This window comes from Fundulus heteroclitus, chromosome 2 (genome assembly GCF_011125445.2).
Source record: "Fundulus heteroclitus isolate FHET01 chromosome 2, MU-UCD_Fhet_4.1, whole genome shotgun sequence".
Lineage (NCBI taxonomy): Eukaryota > Metazoa > Chordata > Actinopteri > Cyprinodontiformes > Fundulidae > Fundulus > Fundulus heteroclitus.
In genome coordinates, this window is record NC_046362.1 from 31,053,287 (window position 1) to 31,071,627 (window position 18,341).

Genomic DNA, 18,341 nt, shown 5'->3' on the forward strand with positions numbered 1-18,341 from the left:
ATGAATCCTAAAATGAACAGCCAGTGGAGTGAAGCTAAAATAGGTGAAATGTGCTCATACTTCCTCGTGCCAGTTAAAAGTGCAGCAGCATTTTGTACAGGTTACAGGCGAGCAATGGAGTACCCAGTATGCCCCATATAAAGTGTGTTACAGCAATCCAGCCGAGTGGACACAAAGGCATGGATTACTGTTTCATAGTGCTGTTTTTCAAGGACTTGTCTTATTTTTGCCTGCTGCCTTTACTGGAATTCACTGCAGCGTTTATCTGGCTGTCGGATTGAAGATCATCGCTCCCTTTCACCCCCAGATTGTTCACAATTGGCACACGATACTTTGCCAAAGAAGCCAGAACAACTAAGGGAGGGGGGGGGGGTCACATAACTGCCATCACATCACAAGACCATGACTTTTTTTTTATTAATTAAACATGCATGCTTTAAGGTCATGTAGGCACTCTAGCAGTAGTTTAACAGACTAAGAGTCAGATTTTTTTTGAGGGGGACATAGATCTGGCTATAATATGCATAGCAGTGGAAAGAAACACCATGTTTCCTAAGAATGGATCCAAATGGCAGTAGATACAGAGAAAATATAAGAGGGCCAAGCACAGAGCCCTGTGGGACACCACATGAGAGAGGAGCAGTGGAGTACACATAATCAAGTCTGACACAGAAAGTCTGATGAGACAGGTAGGGCCTGAACCATTCCAGTGCTGTGCCTCTGATGCCCGCCCACCGCTCCAAACAAGCAATCAGGATTTCATGAGCCAATGTATCAAATGCTGCAGTCAAATCTAAAAGTACCAGGACACACCAGTAACCAGAGTCAGTAGCTAAGATATAATTAAAAAACTCTTAAAAGCGCTGATTATGTACTGTGTAATGTTTTAAAATGTTTAAATACAAATGCCCCAATAAAGAAATGAAAATAACTGTAAGATAACAGATAAGATGTGGAGTAAGAAGCTTCAGAAATCCATTAGATTAATAAATAATATTTAGAGGAAAAATTCACTATAAAATGAACCAAAATCATTCTAATTTTTCACCCTGAATGGAAGTAACATTCCCTATGAACAATCGGTCCTCTCCATTTACAATATCTTAGTCAAGTTTTTCTCTTTTCAAAATTAGAGGTACGTCGTGGACATATGTTGAAGCAGAGCTACTCTAACCTGGGTTAAATCTTTGGATACTCTACCAACATCTTTGTAACACTAATAGAAAGTTTTAGAACTTTTTAAAACTCAGACCAATCTATGGTCAAGATATGCAGTCTTTGAAGAAACTCAAATATTTTAATTCCTCATCAATCAAGTTGTGTTTTTCACCCTTTGGTCTGCTGCAACTTCAATTTTCTAGTATATGCTCTCTACATTTCAACAGTCGTACTTGAAATCTTTGGTGGCCCCTGAACAGACCCCCAGGAGAGAGCTAGCCTACCTTATAGGTTTACTTGCTAAGGTTTATCAGCTTAGACAAGGCTGTATTAAAGTATTGATGTAATATGATAGTATATTATAGTTATACCTTTTTATTAAGGGACGTCGTCTAGTCATACAACAAACTAAACTGCATTTCCCTGAAGAGGTTCCTTTGTTGTTTATTATAATAAAGAGTAATCTTGATATGAGGCTCATGTATTTTCTTCTCTGTCTTCTTTCTTTCCTCTCAACTCCTAGTCAGCCTTGTCAGAGAGCTGCTCAGACTGGCTCAGCTGGAGGTTTCTTCCTGTTAAAGTGGAGTTGTTTCTCTCTACTGTTGCCACAGGCGTACTCAGGACAAGGGAATACCAAACAGTCAGTGACTTGATATAATTGACTGGGGTTACTGAAAAATGTTTGTGCCAGTTGCCATTTTATATTATATTAATTTTATAAAATTATATTCAAATTTAATTTTAAAGTTGCTTACATACATAATTACGTCATCTCCTTCAACCCTTTGTTAGAGAAACAATTACAAATAATCCTTGTGTATTACATTTACCATTACATCAAATATAAATAAATAAGTGGATAGGAAATTGGCTAATTTCTTAAGGTGTATTTCATCAGGAATTGGCATCATAAAAATAAACTCATTTAAACAGAGTTGAAATTGGTACAAGTGGAACATCTTTCTAGATGAGACCTGTTAGGTGAACGTAAGTAAGTAAATGAGATCACAAATGTATAAAGGGCCCTGTACATTTTGAACCGTAAATACAATATATGAGAACTTGACTTTTGATATAGACTGGGAGCCCAAGACTGGAGTTATGTGCTAACATGTCTTAGGGTCAGTCAGTAATTGAGACTGAGGGGGGCATTTGTTTAAAGACTTATGTAATGAAGGCATTAATGACTATTTCTAGGTCCTGATGCAAAACAAAGTAAGTATTGCAACACTAATTTATTGATAGCTTTTTTTATCAACTGCTCTTACTGTATAAATAGGGTTCTGAATCTGAAATTAATTTGGAATTGTCTTGATGTTAAAAGGTCAGATTATGTGGTATTTGTTTTTCTGTCAGGAAGCACCAGCATATAACAAGAGAGATCGCTGAAAAAGGCAATGATTGCTGCAATCAGCTGGACCTGTTTAAACAATCTTCTACCACTGGACATTGAATTATCAACTGACTTTGACTGTACTCTTTTATTGTTAGGACTGGATTGGATTATACGTGCAAGGTAGGGAAATATATTATTCCTTAACAGATTTTTTTGTATTTGCTTTTTTTTGCTACACAGATGTATCTGTATGCTCCTCTTCCAAAAAGTTCACCCTTTTTCTTAATCCCTACCTTACTTTTTTTTTTACAAGGGTCTTGGGGATTATGAGAGTGTTTAAAGTGAAATTTGTGAAAGGCCTTTCTGGGTTTTTTGTTTTGGGTCAGCATTGGTTTTGGAGTTCTCCCAAGGTTAACATTTATGCCTGGTCTCTTTCTTATTATTGAATCATGACCACTGCCCCTAACTGGAGCAGGTAAGGCCTGCAGTGCTTTAGATAATATTTTGGGCTGTTGAAAACGCAGTTAATCACACTTAACTCATGATTTAACAAGGGGTGGGGGGAATTACTTTTTCACACAGGATTAGATTGATGTTGGCAGCTTTCCCCCCTTAATAAATCTATTTGTATTCACTCTGGTTATATTTGTCTGTTAATACAATTCATTGTATGATCTGAATTATGTAAGCGTAACAAATCTGTAAGGGAGTAAAACAATTTTCACAGCACTATTGAATCTGAATAGGACTTTATGATTGGGACACATTCATTTAAATTAATTCTCTTCAGATGTTATTATTTGAGCTTGTGCCTTGAGATGAAATTTGTTTTATTCACTTTATTTATATAGCGCCAGTTTACAATAAATGCCGTCTCAAGGCATTCATAAAAAGGGCCCAATTATACAGATTCCAAGACTGCATTTTAAATCAAGTTATCATTCAGCACAGTCATTTTATCATTCAAAATGGTTAAAAGGTTTAATACCTAAGGAAAGATGTATGCAATAAATAAATGGGGAGAGGGTGTGGTAGGCAGAGGACTAGAAGAATGCTTAATAAGAGATATGAGGGAACCCCCTGCAGAGCTGAGCCAGTAATGCTGGCCCTCTGTTCAAGGTTGACTGGGTTAATGTTATTATCTGTTTTGTCAGAGGTAGCACTCAGGTCTAATAAAATCACTGCTGCCTTCCCACCAGAGTCTCAAGTGAACACCAGACCATTTACCACTTTAGGCAGAACAGTTTCAGCGCCGTGATGTGTCTCAAAACTTGATATAAAGGGTTCTGGTATAACTCTAATGGTGATAGGACTTTATTTTCCTTAAAGGAAACTTTCATACCAACTATAATGTCTTTCTACTTTATTTCCAGGCAGCCATAGATTGGCTGAGATCCTTTCTGAAAGTCTTTTCAAGTGCATTTCAGTTGATTTTTCACTTACCTTCAGTGCAGTTCTCATAACTGACCTTGACAGCAAATTGTTAATTTTGTGGACAGTAAGCACCAGTATCTGAAGGTCATGTTTTTGAGAAATTTAGGGGGAGGGGGGTCCAGCATTCACCTGATGCAAGACCTCAGGGTTGCATAATTTTTTAGTTGATCAAAGACAAAGGTTTCAATTTATCTTTAACGTACTTCCCATATTAATCACTTTGGTTGTAAAATATTATTTTCTGTGTTTCAAGCTGAATTGCTTTTGGTATTTTTCACACATTGAGCAAAATAAAAATACTTCTATTTCTGACAGATTGTGAGGAACAAAGTGCCATGACTTTAAATGTACCATTTGTCCATTTCTAATTTGTCTGTTATATTTAAAACAACACTGGTGTCAACCATTGGTAAACTCCATCCTGGGTATTAAATAATGCTGGTGAGTGCTACAGGAACCGGGGCGTCAGACATGTCGGCAGAGGATTTGTGCATTCATGCATAAAGGTGACACTTCAGGGCTTGTGACAAAATTGCTGCAATGTTTAAAACAGATCCTGTGTCCTTCACTACCAGAGTCCTGGTGTCTAACAACACATACAGGAAAGGGATAAGGTTAAGTGTTTTTGTATTTGTTAGTTTTGTAAAGGGATGTCAGATGATGTTTGTTGTAAATCGGTACAATGCACAACCATGCAGTTGAACCATCATGTGACAAAAAAACTCTAGAATTTGTTTCACAGGTTAAAATCTACTGGTATTTTTCTCTTGTAAAATAATATGTAGCAGCTAAAACATATACACCCACAAGCTAGAGAGAAACAACATGCTTTTTGTGCCCATCAGCAAGCTTCTAGCATCATTCTGTCTAGATATTAGACCACTCTTCTCATCAGAATTAGTGGAGCTTATTTAAATTGATTGCTTTCCTGGCACGGGCCACGCTTCAAAGCATAGTTCATAAATTTGCAACAGGATTCAGGCCAGAAACAACTCAGAAGCCCCGTGATAGTCTGTTTTTATCCATTCTATTTATCCATGTGAGTTTAGGAATAATATTCTGTTGAAACATCCAGCTGCGTACAAGCTTCAGTCATCAAGCTGTTGTTGAGTTGAGGATTTGCTAAATTTGGGGGTAGTCATCATGTTCATTATTCCATTATATGTATAGATTTTGGAGCAGGGGCATTTTCTCTCAGCTGTTCATCATTTTGGAGGAATGTTTCTGAATGTCCCAACTGGTTACCTTTTATCTGAGAAGAACAGTTTGTAGTAGATGGTTAATTCTATAGTTGGTAATCCCGTTCAGAAACACTTTTTGTTATATTTGGTAAAATCGTCCTTCCATCCTGAAAGTGGTCAATACATTATGTATTCAGAAAAAGGAGGTTAAAATAATCCATTTCTGTGGGCAGTGTTGTAGTCAAGTCTCTATGCCTCGAGTCCGAGTCCAGGTTCGAGTCACCAGTGTTCAAGTCCGAGTCAAGTCCAAGTCATTAAAAAAAATCTGAGTCGAGTCCGAGTCGAGTCCACTACTCATCCGAGTCAAGTCCGAGTCGAGTCACTATTGACATGTGATGTATGACATGAAGCAGTAACATTCCATTGCACTAATAACTCTTTCGCTGTAGTTACCCTTGGTTTTACTCGGTAAAACTACCGCTTTTTCCAAGTCTAAGACGTCTCCTAACCATGGTTTTTAAACATTGTTGTTATGGAACGCGCAACAGCGACTCGAGGTACGCTGATAGGCCGCATATGAAGGATGTTAAAGCCGCAAGCGGCGTCGATCGGCCCTCGCAGCCAAGCGCGCTCCGGCCTATTGGCCACCGCCGTGGCTCTGGCCGGCGGGCGGGGTTCGCTCACCGCCGCGGTGCCGGACGGCGGGCGGTGTTCGTGCACCGCCGGCCGCCCGCCACCGCAGATGCTGTTACGCATTTTCCTCGCCCGTCCACCGGGCAATTCCCACAAACGCGTTCGGCAGCGTTCCCCCATGACTCACAACATATCTGGTGCAGATCGGTCGATACAGCGAGGAGATACAGCCGTTGGATAATGATAATGCATTTGGCCACCGGACCGGACTAAATTGTTCGGCGGGCCGGAAAATTTATACCGATTCTTGGACGGTGACTACAAACAGAAAAAAAAAAACGGCCGATGACGCCATGAACGACGAGCAGGAGAAAAACAACGACTTACCTTCCTATCAACTCGGCCCGTTTTCCAGTCTTTCCGAGCCCTCGACACTCAAGCCATCGTTTGAGCTGAACGTTGGTATGTTGTTCCACAGTTCTACCAGTAAAATGGGTGCCTGGACATCCTCTTGTGAAAGTTTAACAGCTGAAAAGTCGGTCATATAGTTGTGTCTGTTGCATGTGTAATGGCTGGTTGCTACGTGCGCTCTCACACTGTTTGCCCAACTTTAGCGGCAAGGGGCGTTGCTCATGAGATGGTGACGTCACGTGCGCGGTACGACATTTAGATATTAAAATCATACACCAAATAATATTCTAATTACATATTAAAATTATAGCCTAATGATACAAAAAAAGTTGAGTCTTTTTCTCAATTTCCGAGTCAGAATGATCTGAATGTAGGAGTCCGAGTCCAAGTTCGAGTCATCAGTGCTCAAGTCCAAGTCAAGTCTCGAGTCTCTAAATTTAGCTAATGACTCGGACTCGAGTTCGAGTCTCGGACTCGAGTACTACAACACTGTCTGTGGGAGCAGCAGGCCTGTCCAATCAGCCTTTCGCACCTAAGGGCATGGCTTTATCGGAGTTTTGTTCCCGCTCTCACCCATAGACATTACATACTCACCCCTCTCTGTCCCTCAAGTTCTGGGGTTATCACCTTATCTATTGGTTGTCCCACATGCCAATCATTCTGACGCGTTCACATAACGCCACTGTGCGTGTTCGTTCCTTGTTAGTTTCCGATTGCTGGCTGCAAATGCGCACTTCTAGTGTTTATGCATCTGGTTAGCTTAGCGATTAGCTGCGATGTTAGCCGTTTATTGTAGCTCCGCTGCGATGAACTCATTGTATACTCTGAACATGGCTGAGAGTCATAAGAAGCAAACCACGTACAAGTTTACGAGAACAAGAGGAAGGCCTCAGTAAAAAGAAAAAAGATCAAAGTGGATTTGGGAGATTTTTTTTCATGCGATCCCCCTGTGGAGTGGAAGAGCTGGTAAGGCGGTCTTGAGCATGCACAGTTATTCAAAAAGGGACTTGGGGAAACTTCAGGAAAAATCGCTGACTCTTGCTTAAATACTTGGACACACGTGGGTCTTCCAGCAAGACAGATCCCGAACACATATCTATAAGGATTTTGTTATGGATAAAGCACGCTACCATTAAGTGCCTGAATAGACTCAGACACCAACTCTATTAGAAATGAGTTGACAGTGCTTGAAACCTGAATCTGAATTAGGAAACCAACTGATTTAAAATGAGCTCTGCTAATTCTGATAAGGAAAGTTCAACCTGGAGAGACTCACACAGACAAAATGAGCCAATTAGAGATATTTATTGACATAAATAGAAAAGTTCTTTGGCACTCGGACCCTGGCAGACGACTTATAAACTGCAAATGTCTGTGAGCTTGGATGTTCATTTTAGGATTAGTATTAGGATTAGTGAAGTCTTCCCCCTCCGGGTCCGAACACTGGTGGTAGAGGCCATAGGACAAGGATAAGGTGCTTTGTCATTATACATACAATAAACCTTCGTAGATCAGATGGAGGGTTAGCCTGAGCCGCAGCAACTGAGCGTGCGGCTACGAATGGCTGACCTGACCATTATGTCTTTGGTGGTAGGGGAAACTAGAGGGCCCAGAGGAAAACGGATGAAACTCCACACAGAAAGGCCTCTGCCGAACCTGAAGCTCGAACACAGGAACTATCACAGATTTAGACTGGTTTGTGAATAATATTTGAGGGAAATGGTGATATTGTGTATGTGGAAAAAGTTTTAGATCTTTGAATTCATCTCATAAAAAATGGGAGCAAAATCAAAAGTGTTGCATTTATATTTTTGTTGTGTGTAGTTCCTTAGCTTCTTTTTATCTTCATTTTGCTTAGTAGTTTTAGTTAAATTTCAGTAGCCTAATAGAGAGGATTTGTTAATTCAAATATAGTGTTAATTCAGATAAACAGCATTCTATAGTGATGTTCTTGGGATGTAAATTTTTATTTCTGTTAATAAACTCACTCCTTTATTCTATATGTGTGCAGAGTTTTCTGTTAAAAGAACGCCAGTGCTTGAATCATTCCTTTCAAACTATTGTCCTAATATCAGCTGTTTGGGCTGATATTCACCAGAAAATACCTAACAGACAGAGTTATTTATTAAACATTAAATAACTTAAACAGTGTGTACTAGCACAACAAGGTGTACATATAAAACATGTGTACATCATTTTGACTCTGTGTGAATTAGAGAAAAAGGTACGTTTAAATAAAAATTTTGCACCTATTTCAGTTATTATTTCATCATTTGAGGTTATTTGTTGTGTTATTACAACACCTTCAAAAAAAAAAGGTTCAACTGTGTTTTAAAAAGCTCAAAATTAAACGGACATTCATTCTGAATATCTGTGTATGTAGTCTTCTTACCGGCTCTGAAATTCAGATACTTACTTCCCAAGAAAAGCAACACACTACGTTCTTGAGCATTTTGATGTTAAAGAGTGGCCATTTTTCCTTTTAAATTAATTCCACCCGGATCTTCATGATATTCAGCGGCATCTAGTTGCACCGCCTGTACAACTTAATATTTCATTAGACTTATCATAACCATGTGTTGCTTCCATCTGACAGAACAATAAATATACATTTGCATATTTAATGCTTTTATCCGTTTTCTTGTATGCGTTTTACACCATTCAATGACTTTGATTGGGCTTTAATTTAAGAAAATGCATGAAAATTGCATGAAAAAACGGTGGGTACTGATTATTCATAATTCCTTTCTTACATTAATTATGAATCGATTAGTCCACCAACTCATACGACAGGTTAAAAGTTTGTCACATCAGTGTACATTAAATGTAAATCAGCTTACCAGAATACTTCCAAAGTCATCTAAACTTTATTTCGTTTTATTGTTGTTTCGTGTTTGATGTCCAATTAGAATGCCTGCTCTGTAATTTTTCAACCATGCTTCAGTAACACAGTGGTCATACACTGAAGGGTTATGTAATGTTTCACACAGCTGAGAGCTATGGCAGGTTATTTTGGTTGTGTTTGCATCATGAAATCACACATAAATCAAATCAAGGCAAGGCAAGGCAAGGCAAGGCAAATTTATTTATATAGCACAATTCAGTAGAGAGACAATGCAAAGTGCTTTACATGATTAAAATATAGGAATAAAAGCAAGTAGGATGCTAATCAGTCCGTGAATGAATTACACATGCTTCAATCTGAGCAGAGTAACAATGTAATTTTACTGTTTTTCTCCAAGAATATGTTTTAAATAACATAAGCTGTCTTGGTGACTTGGTTGCAAAAATATTTTTGATCCAAGTCCATAAATACTTATAGTGTCTTGCTAAAATATTTACAGCCCTCAAATGATTTGACATTGTGTTCCTTATAAAATCAGAGGTAGGTCAGATAATGGTATCTAGGTGTGACTGTGCAACAATCCACCCCCAGGTGGAAGACCCGCAACTCAGACCAACACCCAAAACATGCTCACACTCATAACAGAAATGTAGCCATAAGATTTCTGGAGACTGTTTTTTTCCCCCATTCTTTTTGCTAGCTCAAGCTATTTCAAGTTGGATAGAGAATGTCTGTGAATCTGAATTTTCAAGTTTTGCCACTGATTTGCTTTAGGTCGAGACTTTGACTAAGCCATTCAAACACATGGATAGGATTTGATCTAAACCTCTATATTATGTTTAGGGCTTTAGTGTTTCAAAGCCTTAAACAGGTTTTTTTCCCCCAACATTTCCCAAGTACCTAGCTCCATCCGTATTTCTCTCAACTCCAATCAGCTTAAAAAAAAAAAAAATCATCCCCACAGATTGAGGCAACCACCGTGTTCCATTGTGAAAATGGTGTGTTGAGTGCGATGTGCAGTGCAAGCTTCCTAGCACATGAACTTTTGTATGTGACACAAAAAAAAATGTTTTGGTCTCATCTATCCAGAACACCTTGTACAGGTTCCCTGTATCTTGTACATGACTAGTTGGAAACTGTTAATTGGGCTTCTTGGGGGTTTCATTCAACGATGGCTTGCCTCTTGCCACTCATTCATTTATCCATCCAATGTTCCCTGCTCACCAGAGATGGGGGTAACGGGGCCAACCAGGAAACCAAGACATCCTTCTGCCTAGCGACAGTATCCTGTTCATTCTGGGGATCCCAAGGCATTCCTATGCTAGAAGAGATATATACCCTCTCAAGCAGGTTCTGGACGTTCCCTTGGGTCTCCTCCTAACCAGATGGAGCTAGGAAACCTCTAAAGGGAGGTACCCAGGATGCATCTTGATCAGACGTCTGAACCATTTCGACTCCTTTTGATGAAGAGGATCATTAGCTCTGCTTTGAGTGTCACCCCTCCCCCACCCCCAGACATGAGATCTCCTCACCCTATCTCTAAGGCTGATTCCAGCCACTCTGTGGAACAGGCTCATGTCAGTGTATGCGTATTTTCCTCTTTATTGTTTCAAATCTCTCCAAACCTTTAGCTCTGACCTGTCTACTGCGTGCCTTGGTCTCCATGACCCTTTTTGTTCAATAACACTGTTTGCTAATGTTCTTTATTTATGCTGGGACTGCAGTACACACATGTTGACGCTCCTCATTGTGACTTCTGAAGGTAAATGCTTCTACGGGATTTCATTGGGGTGTATCAGCGTTAACGGTACAGTGAAAACAACTGCACACCACACTTGTATCCTTGTGTCCTATTCCTTGCAATAAAAATAATAAACTTTATTGTCATTGCAACATGTAACCCATCCCTTAGGGAGCAGTGAGCTGCAACCGTGCAGTACCTGGGGTATCAAGTGGTATGAATACTTTTGGAACACCTTGTATGGCACTTGGGACAATCCGGCAAGGTAAAGACTCCTTAGTTCATTATTTATGAGGTTCCAGTTTGTCTGACACTGAATAATACATGGCACTTTTGAAAGCACAATAAGCGCAAACCATTCACTGCTGCTGAAGGAAAATGTATAGCTGCCCCCTCCCCCTGCCCTAAAAACCATGATAGCTGCAGTGGTAGGGCCCCTGCCCCGTCTCCCTTTTATGTTTGGTGGTATCAGTCATGATCCTTAGATATGAGCTGGGAATCAAACATGTTTTACGATAGCGGATTGTCTCCCCCCAGGATGTCCTCTGGATTCATACAGGGCACAGCAGTCTGGAAAAGTCAGACGAGCGATGATTAAACGTCTGGACGAACTGCTGCTCTACATCTCCTATGCATCCCTAATGCTCGCATCAACATTTGCACATTCATCTCTGGAAAATTGCATTAAAAAAAAAAGAAAAAGAATTACCCAGACATGATTAGGATGGATATATCTTCCTATAAACCGGCGCTGTGCTGAAGAAATCAATCTAGCAGAGACATGTAAATGTTGCTATCAGTGTTTCTGTCACTTCATGGCCCACTTGCCCAAACATGGTCAGATCCTTTGACGGCAGCTCCAACCAGACAAAATGTTCCCCTGTTTGCCTACAGGCTGTTGAGCTGGTCTGCTTGTGTTGAGTGTGTGTTTATCTGCGTGTGTGGGTGTTAGGATGAGTTGAGCTGATATGGAGTCATTTTGTGTCACGATTGCTTGTTCACAGAAGGATTTTTTCCCCCCTCCCTTTTTCAGATCAGTTTGAATATTTTCCAGTTTTCCAGCACATTCTTTGATCCCAGTCATTGCCAATTCAGAGTGGCGGACCACGCCCGTTAAATGGACATCCATGCAATTTCCTCTTTTTTTTGTGATCCTCTATTTTCATCTTGTCCATCCCTTTCTGTCCTTTGTTTCTCTCCTCATTTCTCGGCGCTGTGATTTTTCTACGTGCTGCATCGTCGGTGAAGCCACGTGCTCTGTGTTTATCATGAGGAAGGGGTGGGAGGCAGAGTGACGGCGAGATCATTTTCTCTTTTTTTTTTGTCCACTGAAACCACAGGCACACACTCCCTCTCCTTCCCTCTCCTTCCCTCTCTCCCTCTCTCTTTCATCCAGATTGTGGCAGACGGAGAGGCAAGGACAAAAACCCAACCACGATCACTGAGAGCCACACCACAGGTACAGTAATTTTGATCTATCTGCAGCTTTTTATTAATCCAACCATTTTAAATGGACAATAGAAAGGCTGAATCTCTTCGTAGTGCTTCAACAGGCTTATATTTTGCATACATCCTTCGCATTGTCCACGATAGTAAGACTTGACGCCTCCCTTGAGAGGTGGCTGTTTTGTAGAGGGTAACAACAGCAGAAGGAAGAGGAGGAGGTGGAGGATGTCAAAATGAGGACAACATTCTTTTTTTTTTTTTTCTTGGCAGAGAATCTGTGAATACTGATGCTGAGGCTTTGTACTTGTTTACACACCCGCGCTGGAGGCTTCTGCATTTGCGTGAACGGAATGTCGACAGGTTGAATTTGTTGACCCTGCGGGGAACAAAAGGGCACCATTTACTGAAAGACTGCAAATGCATGTCTAAATATTGGACTCTTAAGGGGCTTTCGTCACCGAGGCGGTGGCAGAGAATAATGTCTGGCTGTCACAGGCTGAGGCGGCTGAATGATGGCTCTACAGTAGGTGGAAGTCATAAAACTTGATTGAATTTGGTGCAGGCTTGCGTTAGCGGCGCCTCATATCTGAATGCATTTTCTGAATGCTCCTGGCAACACCTAACAGACTCTGAAACTGCAAATCGGCTGTTCTGTTGAGAAGTGAAAATATGCATCTGGTTTTTGATCTGCCAGTTCTGATTTTGTCAGCGGTAACCATTGAGGAGATTACATTGAGATTAGTCCTTTGTGTCACCAAATAACAAAAAATTGCATTATTAAAATGAAATCTTCCTGCCAGAATTGCCTTCTTCTACATCCAGTGTGTGTTTGGTTTTTCCACCCTTTTCCCCCCATTCCCATTGAAGTCGAGTCAGTCTTCCCTTTGGGAGTGGTCTGTTTCCTTGCTCTGAATTTATTAATAGACCTACAAAGACATAATAGACTCCTGCTTTTTGTTCTTTTACCAGCCACACATCAGCTTTAATTTAGGCTGTATCTCTGTTCTGTTAGGCTCATATTTGACATCTGAATATTGAGATTTTTGACGGTGGTTAGGAAAAGAACCAGATCAACCCGGAACCCTGTGTGAATACTAATGTGTAGAATTGAGCGCTTGCTGAAATATTCATTCTGGATGTATCTGTTGAATGTTTCTTTGGCTGCACAGTAATAAGCGACCTACTCGCGCCCTCTATTTATTATGGTGTGCGTTAGAATTGGTCCACACAATTACTTAGGCTTATTCTGCAACACAATCCAATAATATGAATTAAGCCAGATAAAAAGCTAACCCTCTGTAATCTATTTGTTTCCATGTTGTTTTGTAAATTACATTTTTCAACTGTTTTCATTTGGATGTCTTAATAGCTTCCTTCATTTTTTTTCTTAATCAATGGAGTCTCATGTGCTAATCACTATGTATATGCTAAAGGTTTAGCCTTATTTTCACATTATAATCACATAATAATGTTAAAATGTTTCAAGGGCTGAAGGTAACTATTTTCACCCTCAAATCTACATTAAACATATGTTTTCTTAACAGAATAACCAAAACCAACAAATTGAGGAAAGCCATATCCTCAGTAAGCAGGCCAACTCAGTTAGTGTGTTTTGTAAGCAAAGTTGTTTATGGCAGGTTTTGCAGAACTATTTTGTATATAAAGTTTAAGGTAAACATTGAAATTTGTTTGTCAGAATACCAAAAAGCTAATTTTTGTTTTGAAAAGTCATGCTTAATAAGCAGAGCCAAGTTAGCGATGCTGTCACATTAGCAAGCAATTTTAATTTTATCACATTCTATCGAAGAGAACGCTATACTTCCTCAAGCTCAGAGTAAAAAAAATACCACAATTTCATTAACAGAATAGCAAAAAGCAACATTTAAAGGCATGGCAAGGTAACTGTGGATCACTTCTGGTTACTGGGAACCACTCTTTCTCGAGCCCTAAGATGGTCCAACTCATCATGCGTAAAAAGTGTTTGAAAGAATGCTTCAAGAAGTAGAACCTTCCACAGGAGCTGCTGGTCATCCTCTATACAACCATAATTCAGTTTGTCCTGTGTTCGTCCATCACTGCATGGCTTGACTCATCTACAAAACACGACCACTCCAAACTACAACAATTTTGTGGTTGAACTTCTGTCAATCCACGACTTGGATAGGTGTAGGGTCAAGAAAAGGGCAGCTAACATCTCTGCAGACCCCACAGATCCTGCACACAGACTGCTTACTTTCAGGTCAGTGCTTTACAGCCAATTTCTTACACCAGCCTGTCAGTCTGATGAACAGTACCCAGATCCATACCATGCATAAAAAATATACTATACATACATACCATACCATACACATAAAACATTTCGTGTTATTTCCCTGTTGAATGTATATATATATATATATATATATATATATATATATATATATATATATATATATATATATATATATATATATATATATATATATATATATATATATATATATATATATATATTTTTTTTTTATTTTTTTTTTAATGTCTTAATTGTAAAAGTTGAATCAAAGTCAAATTCCTTGTTTGTGTGCCCAAACTTGGTGAATAAATCTGGTTCTGAAAGAGCTGTGCTAATCATTGCTACTGTAAGTCAGAAAAATTTGTAATATTAAGGTAATATAAGGTAAACACACCAATCTATTTAATGGAACCAGCAAATACAGCATTTTAATGAAAGGCTACATAAAGTGAGCAAAGCCAAAAGAATAAAAGAAAGAAAACTTTGAAATGTGTCTTGGGTAACAGAATTGTATACATTTTCCCAGGGTTCTTTAATTTTGTAACTGTATTTTTTTTAGATAAATATTCATTCCAGAATCTGTAGTGTAGATTATAACATGCTTCAGGAGAAGCAAACTTCTAAAGGCTGTTTAGACAAGACTGTAAAGACATTTTCTATAAAACTGCGGCCTCAATGCATTTAAGGTGGCAGTGGTGGCCTAGAGGTTAGAGCATTGTGGTTGTGAATGTATGTTGCAACAACAATAACGATTATTATTATTATTTTTATAATAATAATAATAATAATAATAATAATAATAATAATAATAATAATAAATCATTATTATTATTATTATTATTATTATTATTATTATTATTATTTGTATCCTACTAATGTCAGCTGTTGCATATTCCACAAATACCACAGATTGTATTGTGAGCACTTTGCCGCCCTCTAGTGGTTGGACTAATTACCATATATGCATAATTTAGCAAATTTACATGCTATATTTATAAATACATTGCCATGGTACATGCAATATTAAAACAAACAATCAGTACCTAAGCTAACATCTACCTGACAGGAAATATATAAACACAACTGTAAATACTGTGACTCCCATCGCAGGTTTTACTTGTTTGTGAGTCTTGCTGTTTTTCCTGCTTCTTTTTGTTAAAACAAATCTCTCTCCCTGGAGTCTCCAAACCTCTCTCTAAACATCCATCTCCCTCCCACCCTGTGGCACTCTCAACAGCCAAACAATGAGGTTGGCACTGTGAGTGAGCCACTGGAAGAGCAGCCCTGTTATTAGTGCGTTCTGCATGCTAATGCATTTCCCTTTTCGCAAGATGTTTCGCCCGGATTGCTTCTCTCATTTCGCTGCCCTCCTCATGTCTGTGTGAAAACCGGACAACCGCATTCGTTTTACAACTGTCAAAGATTGTCAAAGCCATTTTTGTTGATAAACGTCGGTTTAAGATGGGGGGGGGGGGGGGTTTAGCTGCCGTTTCAATGAATTTGTGATAGTCGCAATCCCATCAGTTCAGAAGCATCAATATTTCAGTGCCAAATATCATATTCCACAATTTTTCATGTTCACATCGATAGAAATACTTAAAGGATCCTTCTAAGTCTGTTCGGTTTTCCTTTTATTTAGTGTGAGGAGCTGAATTGCAAGAAGTCTTCTCATAGAATTATGTGAAAATTATTACAACCATAGCCCCTTGAATGCAGCCACCAGCATTACTATAGAGCTTGTCTGTTGTATCTTTATACCGGCTGATAGATGGCGCGAGGATTGCTTTGGAACTTCCCTTCCAAGGCTGTCTGCCTATTGAGCCTCCTGCAGACCATGTACGTAGGACTGTAAAGCCACTGTAGCAACATAATGTGCCATACCGTGCTTCACTGTCCCCTCCCTTATCCAGCTTGCCTGAAATTGTTTACAGCATTTTCCGTTCATCTGTTTCATTCTGTCAAGCAGTCCGATGTTGTGCATATTCATTATGCAGCAGTCAGCCATTAGAGAATCATTATCTAGTAATTAAACAAACATGCTTAGTACATAAGTAGTTCATTTTTCATGTCATTGTTATCCGTTTAGAGATAATTTTATAGTCACACCAGGCATTAGAATTATGCTCAGAGGAAAGCTAATGTTCAATCTGAAGATTTTATGCACATCGTGTGGCTTCAGGTTGAAATTCACAGTTTTCTGGCTCTATTTTAGCCTCACAAAGTTTATTCATTCCCCAGATTGTTTATTCATTGAATGATTATGCTGTGTCCATTTCAATACTGCTGCCAAATGTCTATCCCTCCTGGGCCCCTGGATATTTTCTGACATTCATATTTGCTTAACTTTGCCTGTGTTGGTGCAAACGGCATAGCGTTTGGCCAGGTTGTGCATTTTGTGGTAATTCTGAAATTGTAATGCTTTTTTTTCTTTTTGAAATCTTTCATATACATTTGTTTAATTACAGCAATCTGTGTTTCTTTCTGCTATTTTTTTTTACCACTGATTTATAGTCAAAATACATTTTTAGTGGAGCTACAGAATTAGTTTTATTCCACCAGTTGAAGACATTTTTCAGGTAGTGTACATAAAACAGTTTCCATGTACAGACCAATAAGAACACAAAGGCCATTTGACGTTTTTCAAAAACACCTTGATGAGTCATAACTTCAAAAGTGACACAAGGATTACATTTTGTGTAGTATGACTTCCAGAAAAAGAGCATCTTACGAATAATCAGATGTGGTCGTGGTATTGTAATAATCTTGGACTGCTTTGCTGATTCACAATCTGGATGTTTTGAAAGGGCCGTGGATTTGTTTCTTAAGCCAAAAATCCTGCAGGGAAATCTCTGCACCCTACGCTCTCTGTGACTCTAAGCAGCAAGACAAATATCTCAGGAACATCAGGAAGGCCACTTCTAAATGTCTGAATAAAACACATATAGGTTTTGGAATAGCCTTATCAAGGTCTGCATATACAGTATATCTGATTAAAGTGCTATGGCATGACCTTACACGGGGCAATCATGTTTTAAAAATATACAGTGTGGCTAAATTAAAACAATTTTGCAAAGAAGAATTAGACAAATGTTCTCCACATTGATGGAAAATACCAAATAACCAATTGATGTTGCCAAAAAGGATGACACAACCAGGAATCAGATTTAGGGGGCACATACTTTTGTAAACAGGGTCAGATTTATATTTTTCCCCACTATAACTTAAATCAAGATGTGAAAATTGTATTTTATATTCAATCATTGTCTGTCATATATAAAAAATGTGTAAAAAAAAAAAAGCAATTACTACAACTAGAATTAAACATTTTGGGTTCTATTGATCATTTGAATGGTAATCTATTAAATAAGGAATTGTATGTAGGTATGTTAAGTTAAATGGGTAAATAATATCTATATATATATATATATATATATATATATATATATATATATATATATAGTCTAAGGGACACAGCAGAAACTCAAGCTGAAGGGATCCTAAAGGCTAGGGTTCAATTATTTGCCTTGTGCTTTCATTAAAATACATTTTAGTTTAATACAGAAGTTTTTATGATAAAAATAAAATAAATCTAGGGAAAAAAACCACAATCTCGTGGTTTTGTGCTGACAATACGTGTACTACTGGCTTGACCAGTTCTACAGAGTACAGAGTAGTGCACTAAACGCAATTAGAACACATTGCTAGATTACATTTTTACAGAAGACATCTATTTCACAAAGGATTAGATATTTATTTGTATTTTTTAGCAACTTGTACGGCCTGTATTGGATTAAAACATGACTTCATAGCACCTAAATAATACTCACTAATAAGGCTTACCAACAGCAACATTGCCCTACTAATATTGTCCTTATTATGTATTT

The 18,341-nt window shown here is 38.7% G+C and overlaps 1 protein-coding gene across 3 annotated transcripts in view; it reads left to right on the plus strand.

Annotated features, from left to right (window-relative positions):
• The first annotated feature begins 12,064 nt into the window (after positions 1–12,064).
• Positions 12,065–18,341, plus strand: part of ndrg4 (NDRG family member 4) — an 87,482-nt gene continuing 81,205 nt past the window's right edge. The window contains exon 1 of one of the 3 annotated variants that reach the window (XM_036124946.1): positions 12,065–12,198. The gene's annotated coding sequence lies outside the window, so the exon portion shown is untranslated. The remainder of the gene's footprint in view (positions 12,199–18,341) is intronic. The other 2 variants (XM_036124963.1, XM_036124956.1) reach the window with 2 other exon arrangements.